The 15,367-nt window shown below is 53.1% G+C and overlaps 1 long non-coding RNA gene and 1 pseudogene across 1 annotated transcript; both read left to right on the top strand.

Annotated features, from left to right (window-relative positions):
* The first annotated feature begins 6,248 nt into the window (after nt 1-6,248).
* LOC112543508 (D-beta-hydroxybutyrate dehydrogenase, mitochondrial-like) lies at nt 6,249-13,504 on the top strand (annotated as a pseudogene).
* Nucleotides 7,399-8,519, top strand: LOC102457043 (uncharacterized). The gene is made up of 3 exons (XR_012906347.1): nt 7,399-7,731; nt 7,849-8,039; nt 8,158-8,519. It is a non-coding gene; the product is annotated as an uncharacterized LOC102457043 (long non-coding RNA).
* Nucleotides 13,505-15,367: the final 1,863 nt, after the last annotated feature.

The following is a 15,367-nucleotide window of genomic DNA, read 5'->3' as shown; positions in this document are numbered from 1 at the left end:
AGCCCCGGCTGAGTGTGACCCACCTGACTGCCCCGTATCAACCAAGGTCACATTCCGTCATGCACCAGCTGGGAGAGTTGGCCAGGCCAGACTCAGCTGACACGTTTCATAGCCTGGCAGAGGAAAGGCCTGTTGGACAGCTGCCATGGTGTGAAAATCTCCACCCAAAGGCTCTGTAAATCCTCCAGTACTAGCATCATTGGTGCTTTGAGCTGGCCCTTCGCGGCTACGGCAGCTTGTGCCATGGTGTGAGATGGAAGCAGCAGGTGGAGGGGCTGGAGTGAATAGAGTCGAGTACTTACAGAGAGGGCTATTTCAGGAGACTGGCACATCAGTGAAAAGCAGAGAGGGCGTTTGAGGGCAAATAAATGAACTTAGCTCACCCCACAGCCAGCCGTAGCTCTGTGTGACTAGTTTTCACAAGCAAGGAACTTTCACTTCTTGGTCACAAGTTAAAATCTGCCCCAACTGGTATTGTCCAGGATGCAAAGTGGTCTAGTGCAGGGTTTCTGTGAGATGGGTGATGCTTCAGCTTACAGTCAAAAATTTAAAAAACAACCAATAGTCTAGTAGCACCTTAAAGACTAACAAAACAGGTAGATGGTACCATGAGCTTTCATGAGTACAGACCACTTCTTCAGATGACACGAGTGTTAGAAGTCCAGATCCAAGAATAAATAAGGAAAGGAGGCAGGGGGGACAAGGAAAAAAAGGAGAAAGAAAAGGAGGAGAGGAAGAAAAAAAAGAGAGCTGGTGAGTAGATAAGCTTCATGGGGTAGCCAAGTTAGTCTGTAACAGGAAAAACTTAAAAAACAACAAATAGTCTAGTCAATAGCACCTTAAAGACTAAATAGTTACAAGAGGTGGATAAGAACCATTAGCACCTTCATTGTTTGGTTGGTTGATTAGGTCATTAAGAGGTGGAAGATAATGTGTGAGCCAGCTGATATACAGGTTTATACTATTTGCATAAGAATTAAACTTGTGAATGAATTTAAGTTCCAACCCTTCCCTGTATATTTCGTTTGTGGAATTGGCCTGAAACAAAACAGTGACTTGGAGACTCAGAATATGATCTGAGGAAGTGGGTCTGGCCCATGAAAGCTCATCACCTATTAAACTATCTTGTTATTATTTAAAGTGCTACATAGTTTTTCCTTTTGTTTTTGGAGATCCATTAATGAGTGTCCAGGATGATTAAAGTGTTCTCCAATAGGTTTTTGTGTGTTGCCTTTTCGGAGATCTGATTTATGTCCATTAATTCTTTCCTGTAGACACTCTCCAGTTTGGCTAGTCTACCTTGCAGTGGGGCATTGCTGGCATTTGATGGCATAGATCATATTACTGGATGTGCAGTTAAATGAGCCCCTGATTTAGTGGCTGATGTGGTTGGGTCCAGTGATGAAATCGCTGGTGTAGATGTGTGGGCAGTGTTGGCAGGGGTGGGTTCCTGGGTGATTATGATGGAGGTGTGTTGCGTAGTGACTGGAAAGACTTGGCTTGAGGTTAGGGGATTGTCTGTAGGGAGAATGTCCAGTTTTTGTGCATTTCTGGCTTTTGGCTCCTTTGGCTGGGAAGTCACTTCTTGGATTGCGACTTTGCCCCCAGGTGCAGCAGGTGTAATAAATGCTGTCTGGCGAAGCCCCAGACATTGCCTTTCAAGATTTATTACAACTGTGCTAATTTCCTGTTGCCATTCTGTAAGTCACTTTCTCTAGGTCTCTTTCTGGCAGCCTCTTGTCTGTTTTTACTTTTAATCCTCTTTGATTGTCTTGCCATTTCTCTTGCTGTGTGAAGGTTACACAGACTCGTAGGCCTGGAAGGGACCTCAGGAGGTCGTCCAGTCCCCTGCATTCATAGCTGGACTTAGCATTATCTCAACATCTCTCTTCATTTGCAGTTTCTGTCTTTTGCTAGCATGCAAGGCAACTCCTGTCTCTGCTTCCTTTTATCCTCAGAACCATAGTTTTCTACCATGACATACTATCTTCTCCTATAACCAATTCCACAGCCTCCCCGCTGTCCGGGCATGCTGCTGGAATACACTTGCTTGTCAACCACATTAGGCTGAGGCATAAAATGCCCATCAAACTTGGCCAGTCTCCCAGAAGAATTGTCCTTGTGGCTCCCCTCCTCCAAGGCACTGAACGCTTCATTCCGCTTCCTTGCCCCAGTATATAGATGAGCGAACCCTCCCCTCTCCACTTTCGAGGTGGTGTTTAGCTGCCATGCAAAACGCTCCATCCACTTGAGACAGCTGGATCGTCAGTTGAACCTGAGGCTCTCCCCGCACATGGACCTTTCGCATTTGACCCAATTCTGCAGCTTCCATTGTTTATCTTCTGACCCCCGGCTACGCCAGTCGCACAGACAGAGGCAAAGCAGATGCTAGTCACAACAGTTCCATTGTCAATCAAGTGTAGCCTGTCAGTGTCACCCAGAGGCGATGGGGCGCCCACTTGTGACTAACCCTTCCCCCAACCTGAAGACGAGCTCTAAGACACTTGAAAGCTTGTGCCTTCCACTCCCGGCAGACGGTCACATCTGGTGCTTTTTTTTTAAAAAAAAAAAAAAAAAAAAAAAAAGGTTCCGGTACTGCAGGGGAAAGTTGTTGAGCTCTGAGAAAGGCAAGGAGCAGGGCAAGAGGCAGACGCGGTGTCCCCAGGGTGATGAAGCTGCTGCTGTTGGAATCTGGATGCTGGGCCCAGATCCTGCTGATTAAATCAGCACTGGGGTGCAGTTCTGTGGGCAGTTTCATTTTGCACCAGGCCCTGTCTGCAGGAGGGATGAGTCCCTCGTATGGTTCTCCCCATGCACCAGGGAGAAGAGGAGGCAGATGGCACACTGGGAACACCAGGTCTACGTGGTCCCCTCCCTGGCTTGTACCCAATGTACATTCTCTTGGGCGGCCTCTCCTCCCCCTGAGGGTCTGAAGCAACATCATGGTGCACAGCTAGGAGCAGCGAGGGTCAGTGACACAGCCCATAACAACCGCACTCAGGAGACACAGAGCAGAACCTCCCGGGGGATATCATATGGTGAGACCCACCAGTCCTAGGAAGTTTCCCTCACCGGAGTGCCGGGGCGTTTATGTCGTCACAGCTGGTGGGCAGCATGTGAACCATGGGGCTGGCCCCTCTCACCCACACTCTGCCCTGCTGGAGTTTCTGCTCATAGAACCATAGAGCTGGAAGAGACCTCAGGAGTCATCAAGTCCAGCCCCCTGCCCAAGGCAGGACCAATCCAACTAAATCAACCCGGCCAGGGCTTTGTCAAGCCGAGACTTAAACACCTCTAGGGGTGGAGACTCCACCACTTCCCTAGGTAACCCATTCCAATGCTTCACTACCCTCCTAGTAAAATAGTTTTTCCTAATATCCAACCTGGACCTCCCCCACTGTAACTTGAGCCCATTGCTCCTTGTTCTGCCACCTGCCCCCACTGAGAACAGCCTTTCTCCACCCTCTTTGGAACCCCCCTTCAGGTAGTTGCAGGCTGCTCTCAAATCCCCCCTCACTCTTCTGTTCTTCAGACTAAACAAACCCAAATCCCTCAGTCGCTCCTTGTAGGTCATGTGCTCCAGCCCCCGAAGCATTTTGGCTGCCTCTGCTGGCCCCTCTCCAATGCGTCCACATCCTTTCTGTGGTGGGGGGCCCAGAACTGGACACAATACTCCAGATGTGGCCTCGCCAGAGCCGAATAAAGGGGAATAATCACTTCTCTGGATCTGCTGACAATGCTCCTCCTAATGCACCTAATATGCCATTAGCCTTCTTAGGGTAAGAATAGCCATACTGTGTGAGAGCAAAGGTCCATCTCACTCAGTATCCTGTGTGCCAACAGCGACCAATGCCAGGTGCCCCAGAGGGAGTGAAAAGAAACAGGTAATCATCAAGTAATCCCGTTTCTGTCGCCCATTTCCAGCCTCTGACAAACAGAGGCTACGGACACCATTCCTACCCATCCTGGCTAATAAGTGTTAATGGGCCTGTCCCTCATGAATTATCTAGTTCTTTTTTGAACTCTGTTAAAGACCTGGTCTTCACAACATCCTCTGGCAAGGAGTTCCACGGTTTGTGTGCTGCATGAAGAAAAACTTCTGTTTGTTTGTTTTGAACCTGCTAGCTATTCATATAATTTGTTGAGCCTAGTTCTTATGTTATGGAAATGAGTAAATAACTTTTCTTTATTCACTTTCTTCATATCTGTCATGATTTTATAGACCTCTGTCATATCTCCCCTTGGTCACCTCTTTTCTAAGCTGAAAAGTGCCAGTCTTTTTATTCTATCTTCTTATGGGACCCGTTCCAAACCCCTAATCATTTCTGTTGCCCTTTTCTGAACCTTTTACAATGCCAAGAGATCTTTTTTTGAAATGAGGCAGCTGCATCTGCAGGCAGTATTCAAGATATGGGCATCCCATGGTTTTATATAGAGGCAATAAGATGTTCTCTGACTTACTCTCTATCCCTTTTTGCAAGATTCCTAACATTCTGTTTGCTTTTTTGACTGCTGCTGCACACTGGGTATTTTCAAAGAACTATGCACAATAACTCCAAGATCTCTCTCTTGACTGGTAATAGCTGAATTAGTCCCCATCATTTTGTATGTATAGTTCAGATTATTTTTTCCAATGTGCATTACTTTGCATTTGCCTCTCTGACATTCTTTCATGGGGCTATTCCTGTGACTAAGGCAAGCAGGAATTGACCTGTGGTTGAAGGGGAAAAAGAAGTATAAAAGTCCTGACTTTCTGCACACAGATGTCTGCCCTTGCGGGAACTGCGCCAGGAAGGGCCTCTGCCAAAAAACCTCATACCTACCCTATAAAAATGCTGTGCAAGTATCTGACAAGCCAATATACTGAAGCAATTATAGCCTCTGGAATGGGATTAAAATAAAACAGCATTGTCCATTTCTGTCAGCCAGATATTTAATTGTTCAATCTGTTTGGAGTTTTCCTGGACAAAAGAGTAAATCATTTTGTGTGAATGGAAAATAATGAAGTGGCATCTGAAATGCTGTTATCATTACCCACTTGGCAACACCCACCGTTATTCTGGTGCTTATTTGATATAAAAATAGACCTTTCAAATCAATATACTCTGACACTGTGTGATTTGCAGGAGTTTTAGGGCAGTCACTTCAGAAGGGCCTATTTTATGTGAAAAATACTAATGAGTTTTTTCAAGTCACTGACCAATGGCTGTTTGGCGGCAGTATTGGAAACATGTTTCTTGTTTATTTTAGAAGGGGCTGAGGGGGGAGCGATGGTTCTTCGCACTCTGCAGGGCCTCGAGTGTGGATATAATAGGGCTCTGTTAGTGCTCTGGGGATTGGCTCTACTTCATTCCCAGCTGAAGCAGCTGAAAGGCCCTTTGTATGACCCACCTCTAAGTTTCAGCAACATTTTCCCAAGATACAGGGAGCAGCAGCGTACCAAGGATACATGGTTTGTTTTAAAGGGAGCCCAATATTTTGAGGCTGATGCTCTGCCTACCAAAATGCCAATGTCACGCTTCTGGTGGTTTCCTTTTGTGTACATATAAAGCTATGAGAAGTGCTGTCCTGTCCTGTCCCATGGACGGTCACACAGGAGGTCCTGCTGCTTCATCTCATGTTTCTGTGGTGCTGGAAGTATTGACGTGGTGAAATGTTGTTGTGGGACCAGATCCTTTAGGTCAGTATGACGGAGATGGGAAATAAAGCCATTCTGACATTTGCTTAGCTTAGCTGAAGAGACTATAGGCAGACACTTTGAACTATGCACCCACAGAAGACTGGTAATCCGCAACACCAGTAAAGCAACTCAGTAAATAGGGAATATTTACTTCCGCCTGCCTGCACAGGCAATTGGGCAGGTACCTGTCGGGTAAGACTGTCTCTCTCCCTCCTGCTGTAACATGGCATGAGACTGTACTTGCCTTGTCTTGTTTGCCCACAATGCTTGGAAGGCAGTAGGAAAGTACAGAAGCCATATCATTCAGAAGCGATGACTCATAGCAGCCCATCACAATGCAAATGTCTCCTCCCTGATAAAGCTGATGATAAGAAGGAGGGGGTAACCTACATACCTGCTCTGAGACGCCAGGATTTCCTGGAGCCCTTGGGCTGAGCTACAGCACATTGAATTCCACTTTATAGAGGAGATTGATTTCTGTTTTTTGTTTCTGTTTTTCATTCCGCCCCTACCTGCTCTGAACAAGACCCTAAAGCCAAGTCCCAAATCCTGCCTGCTTTGCTTGGCAATGACCAGGTAGAATTTGGCCTCAAATAGAAGTTTTGTTTAAAAAACCCACACAGCAACAAAACCAAAAATAACCCCAGCAATGCTACACTCCTCTGGAATTGTTTCCATTATTCTATTGAAAACACCAGGGAAAACATTTCCCCCTCTTTTCGCTTCACCATTTGCAAGCCAAGTATTGCAGCCCTGTGCTATTGCACGAGACCCTGAAAGTAAAACTGACAAGAAACTGGTCAAAAAGAAAAGTGGCTTTGACCCACCTGTCTCTTCTTGTTTGTTCCGATGTCCTGACCCAGCATTTCCTCTTCCTATATTGCTGTGAACCAGGTGTCTGACTGGCTGCCACTCTCCCCAAACATGGCTGCATCTCCCCACTGCCTCCATTACTGTGCTGCCTAATCTTTTTTGTCACCTGACAGTTTTAGACCTTTTCTGTTTCATAGCACCTTCTTGTGTGCTCCCAGACTCAGCCAGGGAGGGACTGTCTAGTGGCATTGTCGTTTTGCATTTGCATCTGAAAGAGAAGGAAAGAATACCGTTATGTAGAGTGGATAGGAATTTTTAGAGAGCTATTCTAAGCAACTGCCTGAAAAGCCATTTATTCGAAAGCCCAGAAGTCTGGCCCTCTGTGATCCTTTTGAAAATGTTGGCTCTGTTACCCACTGTGCACAGCATCGGCATCGATAAAAGCACAGATATCAGCCAGCACTTACGTAGCTCTCTACACCCTTTGAGTGTGGGGTAAACAGGAACCAGGAATCTTCCTGTGCGTAGGAAGAAACCGTCAGTCTGGGGTGGGGAAACTGAGACAGAAAAGGGAGGTAAATTCCCAGAGGCAGGACTTGCATTATGTAATTGCCTGGGCCGTCTAGGGGCCACCTCTCATTCGCCTTCCCAACAGCCCAAGCCTGTGTCCTTGGCACAGGGCTGGTTACTGCTGGCCTGTCTGAGCAAGGTGTCTCTCTCCTTTCTCTCTTGGGCAGAGAGAGACTGGAGATGATGCCAAGAAATCAGATGACATGAAAGTGCTGCAGCTAAATGTGTGCAGTGACCAGGAAGTGGCTCAGGCGGCGGAGTTTGTGAAGAACAATCTGAAGGAGCCGGAGAAAGGTACTGAGGACAGTGTTATAGGCGGCAGGGGTGTGGGTGTGGGTGTGCACGTGCGCACACTCTCTCAGGCCAGGTGCCTTTTTAATTCACTTCCATGAATCCTTGCTAAGGAGGAGTTACGCCCAGGGCAGAGATAAGGTGATGTAGTAATGTGTCCGGGAGTATTCCGTGGAAGGCATTTCCTGGTTTGGGGTTTTTGTCATCCCATTGTGCAAGGTATAGAGGGGAGCTGGCCTGTTGCATGACAGAAGCACAAGGACATGCTGGCAAACAGCCGCTTAGTATGAACAGCCTGGCTCCAGCTTGACTGGAATACAGTCAGTACTCTGCAGCACTGCAGATAACTGGGCTGGCAGTGGGGAATGGAGCTTGAAGTGGGTCCTCCCTGTTTCCCTCCCTCTCTCACCTCTGAGTCTGAGCCTGCTTTGGGGAGGTTGAGAGGGTTCTTGGCCACGGTGGATCACACTATGCCTGCAATGCTGTATTCACAGAGCCTGTCCAAGTGCACTGCCACCCATACAGGAGTTAACCAGTCTCAGACCAGAATGCGCCACGTCAGGATAGTGAGTATCTGCCCCTTGCTCATGGCTCTGCCCATAGACATCTGCACAGGAGCATTTGGGGGCTGCTCCATCTAAGAGCGTCCCCAAGGCCTTGTCCTGAAGGACCTGGGCAACGCTGGGTAAGTCTACTAGTGATAATCAAATGACTAAATAAGTGGTCAGAACTAATCGTGCAATGTCTGACCCTTGTTTTCCTATTGTTTGCTCTGTCGTTGTCATTGGTTACGGCTTGTCTAGTACCATAGAGGCAGACACAGGGCTTCGCGAAACCGAGTCCTTGCCCTGAAGCACGTAAAGTGGAAGGGCTTTGTCCTGCGGACACTGCTGGGCGCACCTCACGGCTGTAAACGCTCTGCCTGGCACCTGGGCTCCGACCTCCGTTCTTCACTGAGGCTCCGCTCTGGGGCCGGCTCAGCGGGGTGCGAGGGGCTCTGCAGAGGCGTATGAGGACAGAGGCCTAATTGCAAGCCAGTCGGTCTCATTGCCATCAATGCCAGCTAGGGAGGTTCTGCTGAAAGAGGCCCAGTCGCTGGGCGGGTTCTGAGCCGCTGCTGCCGCTGCCACTGTTGCTGCTGCAAGGGCAGGAGAAAGAACGTGGATGGCAGGGCCCTGCGGAGGCACCGTGGGTAAGTTGGGGCTTTCAAAAGTGGCCTCTGATGCCCTTCTTGAGCCTGACTTTTCAGAGGTGCTGAGCACACTCATTCCCCCAGAGGTCAGTGGGATCCATGGATGCTCTGGAAATCAGCCCGTGGGTTGGGCCCCCCAAATCTAGTCTGAGCCTTCACCTTCTCTGGCTGGAGGGGGACACTGTGCCGCTGCCGGGCAGGCCGCTGCTCTAGGGGAGCTCTTGCCGACTTCCCTTGTGTGTGTGTTCGGTCCAGCAGCAGCAAGTGTGGCTCATGCGGAGTGGGGAGCTACAGCCCCACCTGCCCCTCTGTCCGTCCCGCCTCAGGAGAACCAATGGCCTGGCCCAAGCAGCATCTCTCCTGGGTGAGGACAGGTGCGGGTCCCTCAGCAACTTCCCTGGTGCTTTGAGCCAGTCCCTGGATACTCTTCTGCCTCCCGTTACTCCATGTTACCTTGGTCCCGGGGCTCCTCTCTGAGTGTATTTTACTGCCCTAGACGAAAGCATCCAGGCTTTGCCAGGGGAAGGTAAATCCCAGGGAAAGCAGGGCCTCTACCCCTTAAACACTCTGTTGTTTATTGGCAGGTCTGTGGGGCTCAGTGAACACTGGCATGTCAGCCTTCAGGGAGGTGGAATTCACAAGCTCACACACGAGCAAGGAGGTGGAAGATGTCAACCTGTGGGGAACTGTCCGAGTGATCAAGGTGTTCCTGCCCCACATTCACAGCCACAAAGGTCCTGAGGGCATCGGCATGGCTGCAGGCAGGGAGAAGCTTCACAACACAACAGGGAAAACCATCGCTAGCTCAAGGCTGTACAGGCAGGAGTCGGCCTGCAATAGGAGCACCTGACAGAGCTACAGGAAGTCACTTTGTGTAACTCCTGTCGCTGAGGGGCCCGAGCTACAGGGAGGCTGATAAATGCGGTTATAACAATATCTGTGCATAGAGCCATTTTAAATGTGTCCCCGCCCAGCCGAACATGCCAGGCAGGCAATAAGTATGAGGAAATCTGAGGGACTCGTGGAAGCAGGCGGCCATTGGCGGATGCAAGCCCAGCCTCCTACTCTGGGAAGGGAGACACACCTGCAGTGGGAACCTGGGGTGATTCTTGTGCTGATAAATATACTCCAGCTGCCCTAGAATAAGAACCTGCCCTGTCAAGTCTGCATGCGGCTCTACCTGTTCCGTTGCCATGGCGCGCGTCCGGGGGTGGACAATGGAGCAGGTACAGGTGTGCCGCTCTGCTCTGCCTGGCTCTCGGTTTCAACCCCCCACCGCCTGGCCCACACAACTCCTGAGAGGATTTTCAGGCCTAGGCCGGCGAATGTGGCTGAAGGCCCCGGTGCACTGGAGCCGGATGAAGTGCTAGGGGGAGACTTTCTGCTCCTGCCCCAACCCCTCGGAGTATGAGCCCCTTTGTGCTGGCAGAGGCCTGTGGCGAGGTGCCCTGGGGGTTCAGGATGTTTCCCCTTCTGACAGCCACGGCAGCTTCCTCTCCTGCTGTTGAGGACAGCGCCGTTCCTCTCCACGTGCTCACCCCCATTCTGGGCCCAGACTGACACATGAATGGTCCTGCCAAGAAATCTCCCCTTCACTGGCATGGGAGGCCACACAGCGTCCTGGGGCTCCCCGCCATGGGACCCCATGCTCCTGAGCCAGCCCTGTCTGAGGCTTTGCTCGATATTCGTTATTACCCAGAAACAGTCACTGCGCCCCTTCGGTGAGTTTGTGGCATGGAGGGTGTGGCGATGGCCCTGGGAAATGCCCATCCATGTGCCCACAATAAACATGGTTGCCTCTGCTTCTACCCCCTGCTCCTCCGTGGCTAACACCCAGCTCAGCAAATACAAGTGAGTGCCAGCGGGGTTATTCCTGCTGTGGAGGTGGAAAGGGGCAAAGCCTTCCAGGGACAGAATGGAGAGGGGCAGACTGAGGAGGCTGCTGCTGAAGTTAGCTGTGTTTGTGGTGGGGAGTCCTGCTGCTGGAAGCCAGTCACCATCTAGGTCTGAGGGAGAGTCGCAAGGGGCTTGAAGGAGGGGACTTGCTGCCATGTCCTGAGTGACGGGCCCCTCTCCCTCCAGGTGATGTTGTCTGGAGACTGCTCCCTGAAGGGGTTATCCTGTCACCCATCTATTCATGCACCCTCCCAGCCTAGCCCAGAACAGAGGCTAGCGATCCCCTTTCCCTTGGCTGTTCCCTCCAGGCCGTGTGGTGAACATCACCAGCATGCTAGGCCGGATAGCCAGCCCATCCTGCTCCTCCTATTGCCTTTCCAGCTTTGGCGTGGCAGCCTTCTCTGACTGCCTCTAGCCAGAAATGCACCGCTGGGGCGCGTGTGTTCTCCTCTTCGAACCCAGCAACTTTGGAGCTGCCACTGGCATCCTGATGCATGACAGCATCGAAGCCCAGGCAGAGGAGCTGTGGAGCGGAGCCAGCAAAGCAGTCCAGGCAGACTATGGGAAGCCCTATGTCACGTGCCAGATCACCCTGCTGAAGTCCTTCATTAACAGCAGCTGAGAGACATGTCCCCTCACGGATGCACTCGCTTCCACGTACCCGTACCCCCGGTACAGTCCCACGGAGGCCTACTGGCGCGTGCTTGCTGACTGGCTGGATATTTACTGAGCCTCACTTGAAATCGCTGGCCTGGCAGCATCCGCTGGCTCTTCGTAGCTGGAGCTGAAAGCTGCTCAGCGGTAGCTAAGGGCAGGATGGCTCTGGAGCCCCGTGTCTCTGCCAGGCCTGTTGCACCGAGCCAGGCCTGGGGCCCATGTCTGTGTTGTGACCCCTGAGAAATGCCTGGGCCTGGCCCCTCCCAGTCCTCCGCCGTCATGCTCCCTGCTCTTCCAAGGGCATTTTCCACTGGGCTGTGGAGGGGGCAGGTTTATAAGGAGACAAATCTGATCCTGGAGTACGAAGCCCGGGGCTGGATCTCTCACGGACGGGCTCTTGCCAAGGGCAGGCCGGCTGAGGTGATGGAGTCGAGGTCTGAAAAGAGAACTGCTAAAATGGGAAACAAAAGCCGCACTTTCCATTCGATCAGAAATAGGTCAGCCACAGCCCGTCTCCCTCCGCCCCGCCTCGTGATCCTGCTGAGTCACACACTCCACAGCCGTCTCTAGGGGAAACAGCCGCACGACCTCTAAATGACTCATGCTGCAGAGCCAGGCTCCGGAGAACCCGGCTGCCCTGCAAGTGCGAACCCGCAGCAGAGAGAGGCCGTCCACGACGTGGCCCTGAGCAGGAAGCCACTGCAAGAGCAGGCCCAGACGTGGGCTGGGTGGGAGCACGTCCACAGGGGCTGCACCTTCCCTGGCTCCCTGGTTGGCTGCTGGAGTCCAGGGCTTCGCCAGCCCGCTGTGGGTCTGAGTGGCCGGGGCTTTGCCAGCCCGCTGTGGGTCTGAGTGGCCGGGGCTTATCCAGCCCACGCTGTGGGTCTGAGTGGCCGGGGCTTATCCAGCCCACGCTGTGGGTCTGAGTGGCTGGGGCTTCGCCAGCCCGCTGTGGGTCTGAGTAGCCGGGGCTTATCCAGCCCGCGCTGTGGGTCTGAGTGGCCGGGGCTTATCCAGCCCGCGCTGTGGGTCTGAGTGGCCGGGGCTTCGCCAGCCTGCGCCGTGGGTCTGAGTGGCCGGGGCTTATCCAGCCCGCGCTGTGGGTCTGAGTGGCCGGGGCTTATCCAGCCCGCGCCGTGGGTCTGAGTGGCCGGGGCTTCGCCAGCCCGCGCCGTGGGTCTGAGTGGCCGGGGCTTATCCAGCCCGCGCCGTGGGTCTGAGTGGCCGGGGCTTCGCCAGCCGGCACTGTAGGTCTGAGTGGCCGGGGCTTCGCCAGCCGGCACTGTGGGTCTGAGTGGCCGGGGCTTCGCCAGCCCGAGCCAGGGGTCTGAGTGGCCCTTTCACCTCTGGCCACAGACAGGCACTTGACTTCTGGCCCAGGTTTGGGATCCACCCACAATGGGCTGTCTGGTCAGCTTCTCTGCTCTGGTGCAGCTGCTCTTTCCCTCCCCCACAGAGGCGCCCCAGGCATGGGTCAGGCATTGTCCCACCTGCGTGTTGTGACAGAGTCCACGGGCAAAGCTGTGCTGAGCTAGCCAGCAGTGTGGGGATTGATGGGTTAATAATGCCTCTCAGGCTTGAGCCTCTCAGCTGTGGCCCTGGCTGAGTGAATCGCTGCAGCTGGGCCAGGGCAGCCGAGGCAGAAGCACAGGTCAGGCAGTGGCTCTGGAGGAGGACGGGGCTCCCGGGAGCTCGGCTGGCTGGCTGGTGTGAAGGTCAGTAACGTGGAGAAGGGCTGAGCCAGACTCTGCCAGGCCACTCTGTCGGCTAAGCAAGAGCCCTGTGCACAGAGCCCAGAGGGACATGGCTGCTGCTCAGCCAGGGCCTCCCATGAGCACCTCCTGGCCATGCTGACTCCGGCCCGCTCTGGCGCAGAGGAGGGGATGCCACGAGCACTGGGAATGAGGGGGGATCAGGCCAGCCCTGTGGGTGGGCGTCTGGAGCACAGAGAGCAGACTCATGGCTAGCACTAACCGGTCCCTCTTTGGCCCTGCCTTCTCAGCCGCCCCTGCACACCCACACTGAATCTGAGCCATCCCCACAGGACACTGAAACGCCTGGGCCTCTGAGTACCACACCCTGAGTGGATGCTGCTGGGGCCCCATTTCTCTCCTCTGTCATTGATATTTCACAATGAAATGCTAATAAGCATCTCCTCAGAAAGCCTTCCCAATCGCTCTGCGGCTATGAGAGTAGCTGGGGCTAGTGGCACAGGGATGGGGCCTGCATGTGGCATCAGATGCTTTCTCTTTGCTGCGCTAGTTGTTCAGCATTGCCCCTGCTCTGGAGTGACTGCGTATCCGACCGTGATCACACTCCCGGCACTGCTGGCCAGGTTGGGATCCATTGTCCAGCTTCAGCGCAGGCAGCACACACGCCCCTGCTGCTGCTGCTTGCAAACCGAGGTGAGACAAGAGTGAATTCTAAACCTGCTTGTCAATCATCCAACCAGGCTCTAGTGTATGAGTACAGCGTTTTATAGGCTGTACCTGTGGCTGGCGTCTGAATCCAACTGTAAATGCTGTTGGATGTCAATAAAGGAGGCATCCCATGGAGCATGTGTGCAGAGGGCACGTGTTGTAAATCAGAGATGGAAACACCGGGTGGGCGGTAGGGCTGTTTTCCACTGCACATCACAAGGGGACAGAAAATGCCAGGGATGCAGGGTGCCTGTTACTACGAAAGATAAGAGACCTCGTGTTAAGCACTGCACAGCTGCGTCCTCTGTGCCCTTAGTGTCACCGGCACCGAGAAGTTCTGGGAACATGGAGTGTCCCTTGATTACACAGAAGGAAAAATAAAGGAGATTCCTAGGGAAGGTGGTTGTTTCCAATGCTTGTGTCTTTGCATTTTCTCTTTCTGCTTCTGTGGGCTCTAGCCCAGGTCAGGGCATCTCCAGTCCAGCATAGCAGCCATTCTCAGGCTCCTGTGTTACTCGCATAAATTTCTCTGTCTCTTCCACACTTTAGAGACACACACCTTTACCCAATTCCTAGGGCTCAAGGGGCAACCCTGTTAATTTACACACCCACCCTTGCCCAGTTCCTAGGGCTCAGGGAGTAACTTCCTGAAGGTTTGCAGGGTCTTTTGCCACTGAAAGAGCCTTATCATATATATAGTAGCCCAGTGTCTAAGAGTCTGTAACGCCGAAATGCTGGCTGTTCTCTCTGGGGGGGCGCTGTTGCTGAAATGCTGGCTGTTCTCTCTGGGGGGGCGCAGTTGCCGAAATGCCGGCTGTTCCCTCTGGGGGGCGCTGTTGCTGAAATGCTGGCTGTTCCCTCTGGGGGGCGCTGTTGCTGAAATGCTGGCTGTTCCCTCTGGGCGGTGCTGTTGCTGAAATGCTGGCTGTTCCCTCTGGGCGGCGCTGTTGTTGAAATGCTGGCTGTTCTCTCTGGGCGGTGCTGTTGCTGAAATGCTGGCTGTTCTCTCTGGGCGGTGCTGTTGCCGAAATGCTGGCTGTTCCCTCTGGGGGGGGGCGCTGTTGCCGAAATGCTGGCTGTTCCCTCTGGGGGGCGCTGTTGCCGAAATGCTGGCTGTTCCCTCTGGGGGGGGCGCTGTTGCCGAAATGCTGGCTGTTCCCTCTGGGGGGGCGCTGTTGCTGAAATGCTGGCTGTTCCCTCTGGGGGGCGCTGTTGCCGAAATGCTGGCTGTTCCCTCTGGGGATGCTGTTGCTGAAATGCTGGCTGTTCCCTCTGGGGGGCCCGGCTGAGCAGTGCAGAAGTCAGCCGAGTGCCATGGTAGGAGGCGAAGGGGGGCAGAGTGGTGACGTGCGGCGTGACAGCAGCTCCAGGCCCCGTCCCCTGGCTGTGAACGTCACCGCCCCGCCCCCCTTCGCCTCCCACCATGGCACTCAGCTGACTTCTGCGCCCCTCAGCCAGGCCACCGCGTGGGAGCAAGTGGCACAAGCGACCGTTTGGGCTCCGTGCTCTTCATGAAGCATGGCTGTTTGGGCTCTGCGGTCCCCCGAGTGAGAGGCAGGAGGGGAAGAACAAGAGAGAGAGAGGCGGGAGGCGGAGGAGAGCTAAGAGAGAGGGGCGGGGAGGCAGGAGGAGGAGGAGAGAGAGAGACCGGAGGCTCCGGAGAGAAGACCAACATGGAGGAGAGACCTGAAAATCCCGTCTTATGGCAGGCTCATTGGCTAGTACAGTAATATCTTATTCTCTATTTATTGACAGTCCCAAAGCAAGCAGAATACACATGCTAAGCACAGTGTCATGCTCACTAATCCTGATCAAGGCAGGCAGACTTTCCCTGTTGGCCAGGCAAGG

The sequence above is a fragment of the Pelodiscus sinensis genome, chromosome 10 (assembly GCF_049634645.1).
Source record: "Pelodiscus sinensis isolate JC-2024 chromosome 10, ASM4963464v1, whole genome shotgun sequence".
In the NCBI taxonomy this organism is placed as follows: domain Eukaryota; kingdom Metazoa; phylum Chordata; order Testudines; family Trionychidae; genus Pelodiscus; species Pelodiscus sinensis.
This window is presented reverse-complemented; position numbering and strand designations above follow the sequence as displayed.